Here is a 12,093-nt window from a genome sequence, read left to right on the forward strand (position 1 = left end):
TTAGCAGAAGGAAGACCTCTCTCTCTCTCTCTCTCTCTCTCTCTCTCTCTCTGTGTGTGTGTGTGTGTGTGTGTGTCTCCCTCTCTAACTTTCAAGTAAATAAATAAATCTTTTTTTAAAAAGCAGCTTTTTTATTTGTGTGTATGTATGTGTATTTGTGTAATATTTCAAACATAGAGAAAATATTAGAGAATAAATGATAACCATGAATCTACCATGCATTCATTCATAAGACATCCATTAAGTCCTAATTATATGCCAGAAACTCGTATGGATGCTAAGAACATATCAGCGTACAAAATAGAATAAAAATCTCTTCAATGAGTGTTTATTTATTTGTTTTATTTGAAAGGCAGAGAGACAGACAGTGCACCCACCACTGGTTACTCCCTACTGGCTGGGGCTGGCCTGGGCTAAAGCTGGGAGCCAGGAATTTAATCCAGCCTCCCACATGGGTATCAGGAATTCAACTACCTGAACCATCACTGCTGTCTTTCAGGGTGCACAGAAACATGGCACCAGAATCGGGAACAGAGCCAGGAAGTGAATCTAGGTGCTCCTAGAAGCACAGGAGCATGTTAAACACTAGGCCAGACATGAGCCCTTTACAGAGTTCATATATTCAGAGACTTACAGACAATAAAGAAATGCAAAGGTAAAATACACACTATGGTAGATGGTGCATGATACAGATTAAAAATCACACAGAGAGACAGAGGAGGAGGAGGAGGAGGTGCCACTTTAAGCAGAGTGGTGAAGAATGCCTGGCTGAGAAGCTATGGGAGCAGAGGGTACAAAGTTGTCTGGCTCAGAACATTGCCAACCAACAGAAACACAGGCAGAAAGGCTGTGAGGGGGCCAACGCAGTGGCGCAGTGCCAGCATCCCATATGGGGGCCAGTTCAAGTCCTGGCTGCTCCACTTCCGATCCAGCTCTCTGCTGTGGCCTGGGAGAGCAGTGGAGGATGGCCGGGGTGCTTGGGCCCCCGTGCCTGCGTGGGAGACCCGTGGGAGGCTCCTGGCTCCTGCCTCCACATCAGCTCAGCTCTGGCTGTTGCAGTCATTTGGGAGGTGAACCATCAGATGGAGGGTCTCTCTCTCTCTCTCTCTCTCTCTCTCCCTTTCTCTCTGGCTCTACCTCTCTGTGGCTCTGTCTTTCATATAAATAAAATAAATCTTTAAAAAAAATAGAAAGGCGGCTGGCGCCGCAGCTCACTAGGCTAATCCTCCGCCTAGCGGCGCTGGCACACTGGGTTCTAGTCCCGGTCGGGGCGCCGGATTCTGTCCCGGTTGCCCCTCTTCCAGGCCAGCTCTTTGCTGTGGCCAGGGAGTACAGTGGAGGATGGCCCAAGTGCTTGGGCCCTGCACCCCATGGGAGACCAGGAAAAGCACCTGGCTCCTGGCTCCTGCCATTGGATCAGCGTGGTGTGCCGGCCGCGGCGGCCATTGGAGGGTGAACCAACGGCAAAGGAAGACCTTTCTCTCTGTCTCTCTCTCTCACTGTCCACTCTGCCTGTCAAAAAAAAAAAAAAAAAAAAAAAATAGAAAGGCTGTGAGCTGGGAGAGCAATTGTGTACAAGAAACAGTGGGAGGCCAGCCTGGAGGAGTACTCAGAGGGGGACAGATTAGGCTCAAATGAGGTTAAGGGGGCAGGGAGAGTAAGACAGAGGACAGAGCAGCAGATCCTGGAGTCCTTTCCATCTGAGGGAGTCAGGCTCCTTAGTAGGTTTGAGCAGGGAGAAACAAACTGATCTCTCCCCGCAGCGGATGTTTGGACACCACTGTGAAGGAGATCACTTGGGGTGATGGGGGGCCGATTGCACAGCTACAGGGTGAGCAAGGAAGGCCAGGCTCTGGAAGCATCTTGCAGGAACAGGAACACATTTCGCTGCCAGATTAGACGAGAAACAGAAAGGGAAGTCAAGGACATTGCCAAGGATGATGAGAAAAACATGGAGAGAGAAGAGAGAATGATAGAGACGCACGGAGGGACCTCCAGGTGCCTGTGAGGTCAGTGGGCGCTGGCATTGCACACAGTGAGTTTACAGGGCCCAGGAGACTGCAACTGAGAGCAGATTCAAGATACGAGTCATGGGGTCAGTGCCGTGGGGCAGCGGGTAAAGCCGCCGCCTGCAGGGCCAGCATCCCATAATGGCACCGGTTCGAGACCCAGCTGCTCCACTTCCGACCCAGCTCTCTGCTATGGCCCAGGAAAGCAGTGGAAGATGCCCAAGTGTTTGGGCCCCTGCACCTACATGGGAGACCCGGAAGAAGCTTCTGGCTCCTGGCTTCAGATCAGCCCAGCTCTGGCCATTTGCAGCCATCTGGGGAGTGAACCAGTGGATGGAAGACCTCTCTCTCTCTCTCTCTCTCTCTCTCTGCCTCTGCCTCTCTGTAATTCTGCCATTCAAATAAATAAATAAATCTTAAAAAAAAGTACATGAGTCACAGAATTTTCAGCCAATTCTTATCTGGTAGCTGGAGTTAAGAATTTGACACTTGCGACAGTTCATCCTCAAGTCATGAGATTGGTTGACCAAGGAGATGGCAACTCATTTTGATAACTGATAATTTTTTCCAGGTTTGTTTCAGATTCCGTTGATTTTTTAAAAAATAAGGGTTGGCGCTGTGGCTCACTTGGTTAATCCTCCGCCTGTTGCACCGGCATCCAATATGGGTGCTGGGTTCTAGTCCCAGTTGCTCCTCTTGCAGTCCACCTCTCTGCTGTGGCTCAGGAAGGCAGTGGAGGATGGCCCAAGTCTTTAGGCCCCTGCACCTGCGTGGGAGACCAGGAGGAAGCACCTGGCTCCTGGCTTCGGATCGGGCACAGCTCTGGCCATAGCGGCCATTTGGGGAGAAAACCAACGGAAGGAAGACCTTTCTCTCTTTCTCTCTCTCTCATTGTCTAACTCTGTCAAATAAATAAAGAAAAAATAAACCACTGTAGATATATTTGAAGCCCCCTATATATTTCTCAGAAATTCCATTCTTCTCTTTTTTTTTTATGTTTATGTCTTTTTTTTTTTTTGCCTTGAAAGACAGAATCAGAGAGCGAGAGACAGAGACAAGAGACAGAGATAGAGAACAATCTTCTATCCACTGGTTTGCTCCTCAAATGCCCACACATCCAGGGCTGGGCCAGGCCAAAGCAAGGAGCCAGAACTCCATCCAGGTCTCCCAAGTGGGTGGCAGGGACTCATGGACCTTAACCATCATCTGCAGTCTCCCAGGATGCACAGTAGCAGGAAGCAGGATTGGAAGTGGAGTGGCTGACCCTTGAACCAGGCACTCTGATTGCAGGCATCCCAAGTGGTGAGTTAAGCTGCTGCATCAAAGACTACCCCTCATTCTCTCTTCTAAGCAGCAGCTTCTTCCTTATGTGTATATCATGCCCATGCACGATATAAATGTGCATACACCATTACAAGTAGCTGCCCATAAATGATATGAGAGTCACAACATTCTCTAACTTACTTAGCTGCATAAGCAGTGTGGTTTGGAAATTCACCCATATGGACGTGTGCATGGCTGTGTGTATATGTATGTGTATGCAGTTATTTATTTTTACTGTGGAGTACTGCATTGTGAGAATATCCCACTACTGGGGCAGGCATTTAGCCCAGCGGTTAAAACGCCCACATTGGAAATCCCTGGATTCGATTCCTGGCTCCAGCTCCTGACTCTGGCTTCCTGTAAATGCAGACACTGGATGGGCAGCAGCTCCAGTCCAAACCCAGTTATTGCAGGCATCTGGGGAGTGACTCAATAGAGGAGAGCTGTGTGTGTGTGTGTGTGTGTGTGTGTGTGTCAGAGAGAGTCTCTCTCTGTTTCTTTCTCTGTATGTCTGTGTCCGCCTCTCAACAAATTTTTTTTCCACAATATTCTTTTCCTTGTCCTACAGATGGCTTGCATCTATATAAACAATCCTGCAGTGACACTGATGCAAACTCACCTCACTCAGAGAATCAGAGTTTCTCCAGGGAAGCTGCAGGTTGCGGACACAGCACATCTTGAACCTGTGTAGCTTTTACTGGTTCTGTTTCTGCCACCAGCATGCCCACTGCCTCACACCTTTGGCCTTACTTAGTCATAAATTTTATCAAAAGGAAGAGTGTTGAATAGGGCCTCGCTGTAGCTTTAATTTTCATTTCTTAGATGCACAAGGACCTTTAGATATCTTTTTACAGTTTTACAGGCCATTCCCCGCTGGCTTCTCTATTAATGACCTATTTCTCCCTATTCCTCTTTCTCTACTGTCTCATTCCTGTCTTTCTCGTGAGTTCTAGGACATCTTTATCCTAAATCTTTTATGCTAACCCTGTGATGCTTATATACCTTCTAAATGACTTCCAAAATCTGTTTTGTTATTATTGATTTTTATAATGTCAAATGTATCATTGTTTTCCTAATGACTTGGAGTTTTATACTGTCTTTGAAGGCCATGACATCTCTACTATGGCACCATAAAGATATTTCCCAGTATTGTCTTCTGAAAATGTGACTGTTGTCTTTCACATTTAGCTTTCTGACCACCAAGATTTGACTTATGGCGTGGTGTTATGTACAGACTTTGATTTTTTTATAAATATAGATATTTTAAAACATACCATTTGCAAAGTAATTTGCTACTTTCACAAGGATTTGCTTTATCCTGTCTGACATATATACATTTACATTTGGAATTTTTTCTGCTTCCTTTGTTATCTCTTCAGTTTGGCTAATTTTTCAACCAATTATCTTCTTACTATCAGGCCTTTAATACACTTAACTGCTGTCTCAAGAACACCGTCCCCACTTCTACAACATGGAAACCTATGCCTCCAATGTGACACTGACAATTCTAGCAAATAAAGGTGTGGAGCACAGATAAGCAACCTTACTTTAGTGTTAACTCCAATAATCCTGGCCAGCGCTGTGGCATAGCAGGTAAAGCTGCCATCTGCAGCACCGGCATCCCATAAGGGCGCCGGTTCCATTCCCAGCTGCCCCACTTCTGATCCAGCTCTCTGCTGTGGCCTGGGAAAGCAGTGGAAGATGGCCCAAGTGCTTGGGTCCCTGTACCTGCATGGGAGACCTGGAAGAAACTCCTGGCTTCTGGCTTCATATCGGCACAATTCCACCCATTGCAGACATCTGGGGAGGGAACCAGCAGATGGAAGACCTCTCTCTCTCTCTCCCTCCCTCCCTCCCTCCCTCCCTCTGCCTTTCAAATAAATAAATTAATTTAAAAAAACTCCAACAACCTTCTCTGCTGAATCACCTTGTCACAGGCAAAGAGGGAACCAAGCACCACCAGCCCCTCCCCCAGGACCTCACCTACTCCCCAAATCCCTCCCCTTTTGTGCTGCAGCTAACGTAACCAAAATCACAATCACCACAGAACTGCTCGGAACCTATGACTGCTGACCATACCCACAACCAGTTACAATGACATCACTGCTGACACTTCACTCCCTCCATGTGCTTGACACCAGACTCTTCCAAGACTTCCTAAAAAGACAAGTAAATGGGAGGTGCCCAAATATCGACTCTCCCCCTACCCCTGGAAAACCCTGCCCCACATAACACCTCCTATGAATATTCTATCCTTCCCATCTCTCAAGTTCATCTAAAAGAGGTAACTCAAACCTGGCTGGGTGCAGCTCACTCTCAGGTACACCTGCGCTTCCTGTTGAGTGTGTACTTTCACTTTATGGATAATCAATCTTATTCCTCTGCCAACCTTTACTCACATCTAAAGATCAAATTCTTTCTTGCATTACAGACAAGAACCTGAACCCAGCCACCCAACAATTCTCTTTGTCACCTCCTTGTTCTCACTGAAGACAAATTTACCATCTTCCTCCTTACCACTGATTTTTGCTGACTTTAAGATCCACATAGAGGATGTATCCCACATCAGGCCTTGAATTTTTATGGTCTTGCTACAGCCACACCTCAACAACCCACTGCTTTCATTATACTATGAATTATGCTGACATTATTATGGAGAAAAAGGTAAAGATATGTAAGCGGTGTAGAGTCATTTAAAGCAAACACATAAATGTTTTTAAAATCATACCAATCAATCAAGTTGAAAAAAAGTATCTCTCAATGTGAATTTTCACCACATATCTATAATAGATACAATAGATGCAGTCCACCATACTCAAAGATATTTGGTTACAGCCACAGAGCTATTACAAGCAAGATAAATACCTGCTTACAAAAGGTAGTTCGGACCAAATATCTCCAGTGTAATCTTCTATAACCTCGGATTTCAGAGGAATTAGTCCAAGCTTGGGAATTTCTTGATTTGATCCTGGCAATATTCAGAAATACAATTGATATTTGAACACTAAACTCTAATTAAAATTCACCATTCTGATGCAGGCATTTCTGCAATAGCGAAACTAAGCCTAAGTAATCTAAGTAATCTCTCATTACCAAATAAATAGAAACTGAATAGAATTTCTACAATGTAGACGTTCAAATCACATTTCTGCTCCACATATTAAGTCACAAATGTAAATACTCATAGGTGTAGATTTTAAAATCTTGCAAAATGTAAGTTTGTTTTAAAATTCCATTTTCCATGAACTAAAGTGTGAGGATACTAAAAGATAGGTTCATTTTGATGCAAAGTTGTTTGAAATCCCACATATTTTTTTCCATAATACTCATTTTCCTTTAATTTTTTGAAAGCTCCTCATATCTGAATGGAGTTAGGTAGAATTTATTTTAAGAATCACTATGTAACCTAGAAAAGACAAATATTTATTCTAGACCACAGAAAGATCTCTGCTTATTTTTCCATAGGTCAAACCAAGGGAAATAAATTTGTTTAATAAAAATGTTTTAAATTTAAACATCGGTACCAAAAAGTGCATTAATTTATTTCCACATCTTGTGCTAGCTAAAATTCAAAAGAACTTTTGTATATTTCATTCAAATCCCAAACCTTTTTCTGCATGAATGGACTCATCTGATGTGTCAATCACAACACCTTAAGACCTATTTAAATTTAAGCTACTTCTTCATAGAGCTTTAGGGAAAAAGTTGCCTTTGGTAAAAAAAAAAAAAAAAAAAAAAAAGTAAAGCTATTACAACGTTTTCTGTACCTGACTACGGAGACAGACAGACACGGATTCAAATCCTCTCTCTTCCATGAATTTGCTGTGTGATCTACAACAACCTTCCCAAGATCTTACCTCTAAAATGAGATTGATAATACCACCAGCAAGGTTGATTGGGAAACCAAATAGAAAAATAAATAAAAACAATTGCAAGGCAAAGGAGTTGCTAGAGGAGTAGAAGCTATTCAGTATGACTATCCCAGCCAAAAGGCAAAACTTATAAAGACCAGACCTATTTTCTAAACAAGGATTGTACTGCTAATCTCTTTCCATCTGGAATGAGATCCACTTTTAAAAAACTATTGGGGCTGGCACTGTGGTGCAGCAAGTTAAAGCTGTTTGCAACATCAGCACTCATGAGTGCTGTTCCAGCTGCTCCACTTCTGATCCAGCTCCCTGCTAATGCTCTTGGAAAAGTAACAGAAGATGTCCCAAGTGCTTGGTCCCTGTCACCCCAGTTGGAGACCTGGATGGAGTTTCTGACTCCTTGCTTCAGCCTGAACCAGCCCAGTGGTTGCAGCCATTTGGAACGTGAAAAAGCAGATGGAAGATCTCTCTCCTCTCCCTCTCTCTCTGTGCCATTTTGTCTTTCAAATAACAAGCAAATCTTTTCTAGCAAACTGTCAGCACCTTTAGGCAATGTTTTCTTCTGTGTAAGAAACAGTCTGGAAGTTGTCCTCACAGGCATGGAGTCTCCAAAGTCACCATCCTCTGACAAGGCTAACGTTGTGTTCCACAGCTTGTGATATACGTGCATCAGAGTGTCACCCAATTCCAAGTCGAGTCCTAGGGAGGAGAAGGTAACAGATTCCAATTCATAATCAAAGTCTGAATTTATGTTTTACAGGTGTCTGAGTTATTCAAGTTTATAGGTACTAGCTTCTAATGTTAGACGCTTAATGCAGGACAGGATATGATGTTTTCATTATGTACTCAATATTTGAAGACACCTAAAGCAAAAATAAAATTGATATTGCTATTGTTATATTTTTCTGTCACACAAAAAAGCAGGGAGCAGCATTGTGGTACAGCGGGTTAAGCTGCCACTTGTGATACTGGCATCCCATCCTGGACACCTGTGATACTGGCATCCCATATTGGAGCACTAGTAGGAGTTCTGGCTGCTCTGCTTCCCATCCAGCCTCCTGCTAACAATCCTGAGAAAGGAGCAGATGATGGTCCAAGTGCTTGGGCCCCTGCCACCTGCATGGGAGATCCAGGTGGAGCTCCAAGCTCCTGACTTTGGCTGGGCTCAGCCCTAACCATTGTGGCTATTTGGAGAGTGATCCAGCATATGGAAGACATTCTCTCTCTCTCTCTCTCTCTCTCTCTCTCTGTCACTCTCATTCTTGCTCTCACATGCGCACATGCATTCTGACTTTCAAATAAAATAACACAACCTAAAAACTCAAAAACAAAACCAGCAGGCCAATGAAAAATGAACCAATGGTCCTAATATGGGATCTGAGGTCAAGCTTAAGGAAGCACCAGGTAAGAGCATCCTTCAGAAAATGCTCCAAGCTGGTACGCCACTTCAGTTTCCATGGGAACAACATCTTATCTGAAGCAGCCAGCAGCAAAGCTACATTGTCATTTTCCAACACATACACAAAATCTGGTGTAGGAGGGTTCTTCAAAAACTGCATGGAAAAATGGAATTAAAAGTTGATTCTGGTGCAAAAAAGAATTGAAATCTATGGATAAGGTGTTCTTCATACTCATTTTCCACAAAGTTTTTGGAGATTCCAGAAATTTTTATACCAAAGTCAACTTATTTTATTATACTTTACTTCTTGCATTTTTAATTAACATGCAATACTTGCACACCATTATGGTGCATGGTGCAATATTTCAACAGTGAAAGCTGATCAAATCGGGAAATCAGCATGCCCACCTCCAGCTCCTCTCCACACTGTGCAATGCGTTATTATGGGCTACGGTCTCTCCCTGTGCTGTGCAACACTAGGACCAGTTACTTCTGTCTAGTGGGGTTTTAGACCCTGTATCCAACCTCCCTCTAATTCCCTCCCTCCATCCCTCCAGGCACTACTGGTCACTATTCTAAGTTCAGAGAGCCTCTTACACTTTGAAGCACCTCATATGGAAGACACAGAATAAATTACAACTCCGTAGTTCCTTTCCATTTATCTTCCTTTTTTTCCCCAAGTAACTAATCAATTACCCCATAATTATTCTTGAAAAAAAAAAAAAAAAAACTCTTGTAAAGACCCTCAACTGAACCTTGTGAAAATACAGACTTTCCACAGAAAATATCTTCAGGGTGGCTGGCCAGCATCCCATATGGGTGCCAGTTCAAGCCCCAGCTGCTCCACTGCCAATCCAGCTCCCTGATACTGGCCTGGGAGAAGCAACATAAGATGACCCAAGTCCTTGGGCTCCTTCCACCCACATGGGAGACCCAGAAGAAGCTCCTTGCTCCTGGCTTCAGCCTGGCCCAGACCTGGCCATTGCAGGCTTCTGGGGAGGGAGCCAGTGCATAGAAAATTTTCTCTCTCTCTCTCTCTCTCTCTCTCTCTCTTTCTCTTTCTCTTTCTCTCCCTCTATAACTCTGACTTTCAAATAAATAAATCTTTTTTAAAAAAAAACATATCTTCAGAGAAACTTTTTATGTAATTCAACCTAATTGATGCATGACTAACCCACTGTCATTATTTACTAGATACAATTCTCATTCAGGCATGGACAGTGAATTTAAAAAAACTATTTAATGAACAGCTATTTAAAACATACCTCTGTGATACTCAATTTCATAATAATAAGCAATATTTTTCCATAAAATATTATCAGTTAAGTCAGGGAGGCTGGTGAAATCCACACTCCAATTATTTGTAACTTTTAATTGTTTTAGGATGAGAAATTCACATTGTTTTTGCTGGAAAAAAATACAAAAGGACAAAAGAGAGAGAGGAACAAGTGCTAATGATATAAAATCTTCCAAAAATGTGACTGTGTCAATTAAGTTTCCCTGAGCATGATCTACTCCTTGTACAAAGACAAAGGACATACAGTGAAGATCAAGAGCTTAGAGCCAGTTACCTTCTTCCAGTCCATCCCACTGCAAAATAACAAGGGCAATATCCAAGGGGTCTGCAAAAAGTTTGTGGAAATTCACAATACCTTGTAGTTCCATGAAATTTTTAAAAAATATTTATTTATTGTGCTTGCTTCAGCAGTACATATACTAAAATATTTATTTATTTATTTGAAAGGCAGAGTTACAGAGAGACAGAAGCAGAGAGAGAGAGAGAGAGAGAGAGAGAGAGAGGTCTTCCATCCACTGGGTCACTCCCCAGATGGTCACAATGGCTGGAGCTGCACCAATCCGAAGCCAGGAGCCAGGAGCTTCTTTCAGGTCTCCCATGTGGGTGCAGAGGCCCAAGGACTTGGGTCATCTTCTACTGCTTTCCCAGGCCATAGAAGAGAACTGGATTGGAAGTGGAGCAGCCAGGACTTGAACCGGCATCCATATGGGATGCTGGCACTGCAGGTGGCAGCTTTATCTGCTACACCACAGTGCCAGCCCCTTTCCATGAACTTTTTGAAATAACCATGTATAACCTTTAAGGTATTTTTCAGTGCTAACATTAAATTTTTCTTCTGAACTCATCCCAAACATAATTTCAATAAATACTTCCTCATTGATTCAAACTAATGAATATATAAAAGTAGTGGGCATTTAACTGCTTTACTACAGATTTACAATTAAAAGTTGTTTATGGTATCATTTCAAGAGTTAGGTCTATGGGGCCTGTACTAGGCATCCCATATGGGTGCTGGTCGAAGTCTCAGACACTCTTTTTCCAATCCGGTTCCCTGCTGATGCACCTGGGAAAGCAGTGGAAGATGGCTCAAGGGCCGACACACTGTGGCGCAGTGGGTTAAAGCCCTGGCTTGAAGCACCGGCATCCCATATGGGCACCTGTTCGAGTCCTGGTTGCTGCTCTTCTGATCCAGCTCTTTGTTATGGCCTGGGAAAGCAGTAGAAGATGGCCCAAGTCTTTGGCCCTTGAACCCATGTGGGAGACCCAGAAGAAGCTCCTGGCTTCAGTCTGGGCCAGCCCCCATCATTGTAACCATTTGGGGAGTGAGCCTGTGGAAGAAAGATCTCTGTCTCTCTCTCTCTCTCTCTGCGGCCATTTGGGGAGTGAACCAGTGGATAGAAGACCTCTCTCTGTGTCTCTACCTCTCTCTGTAATTCTGTCTTTCAAAGAAATAAAATAAATCTTAAAAAAAAAGTGAGATCACAACAAACTACATAAAAGCATCAAACTGTGCTAAGTACAAAAACCAAGGTCTTCGAATTTTTCTAAGTTTCCTAAGAACTTACAAAGGACTTTTGTATTCCTGTCATCTCTGTTTTAACTGGCTACAAAGTGTGAAATGCAATGAATGTAAACTCTTTATTCATTACTTCACTATTTATATAATACTCATTAGAGTTGTTGTTTTCTCAATGAACTCTTCAGTGTGGGGGTTGTTTTATACTAGGGAGGACCACATTTTTGTATGGAGTGCTTTTATCTAGGACTCAGTTTTTCAAGGAAACATGCATTGTTTGCTGGTAGCCATTTTGAAGACAGATACAGGAAACAAAGAACCTTTTAAGATGACTATAGAAAGCAAAACAGTATCAGTAGAGACACAGGATTGCACCGTCCAAGTTTTGCCTTATTGAATTTTGAGCGCTTATGAATTTCCAGGTGGTTAACTTACCATTCTTAGAAATGGAGAAAGTGTTGCGTCCCATTTATGAGTAATAATTCTACTCTTAGCTCTTTGGATCAGAGGTAAATGCTGAAGGAAAATCACACTCAGACAGTACATTCGGCACAGGTTTGCTGCTTCACTGAGTGTGGGTGCCTCCTTCAAATCCTGGAAAAACATGAATTTTTAAAATGTCCACTTGCACAGGCAATGTAAAAACTCAGATACAAAGGTGGGCCTTTGGTGCAGGGGTT

The 12,093-nt window shown here is 43.2% G+C and overlaps 1 protein-coding gene across 2 annotated transcripts in view; it reads left to right on the top strand.

The window, feature by feature from the left end:
* LOC108176049 (uncharacterized) overlaps nt 1–12,093 on the top strand; it is a 384,299-nt gene that overhangs the window by 164,602 nt on the left and 207,604 nt on the right. The window lies entirely within an intron of this gene.

The sequence above is a fragment of the Oryctolagus cuniculus genome, chromosome 8 (assembly GCF_051225735.1).
Source record: "Oryctolagus cuniculus isolate XC-2025 breed Fujian yellow rabbit chromosome 8, ASM5122573v1, whole genome shotgun sequence".
Classification (NCBI taxonomy): Eukaryota; Metazoa; Chordata; class Mammalia; order Lagomorpha; family Leporidae; genus Oryctolagus; species Oryctolagus cuniculus.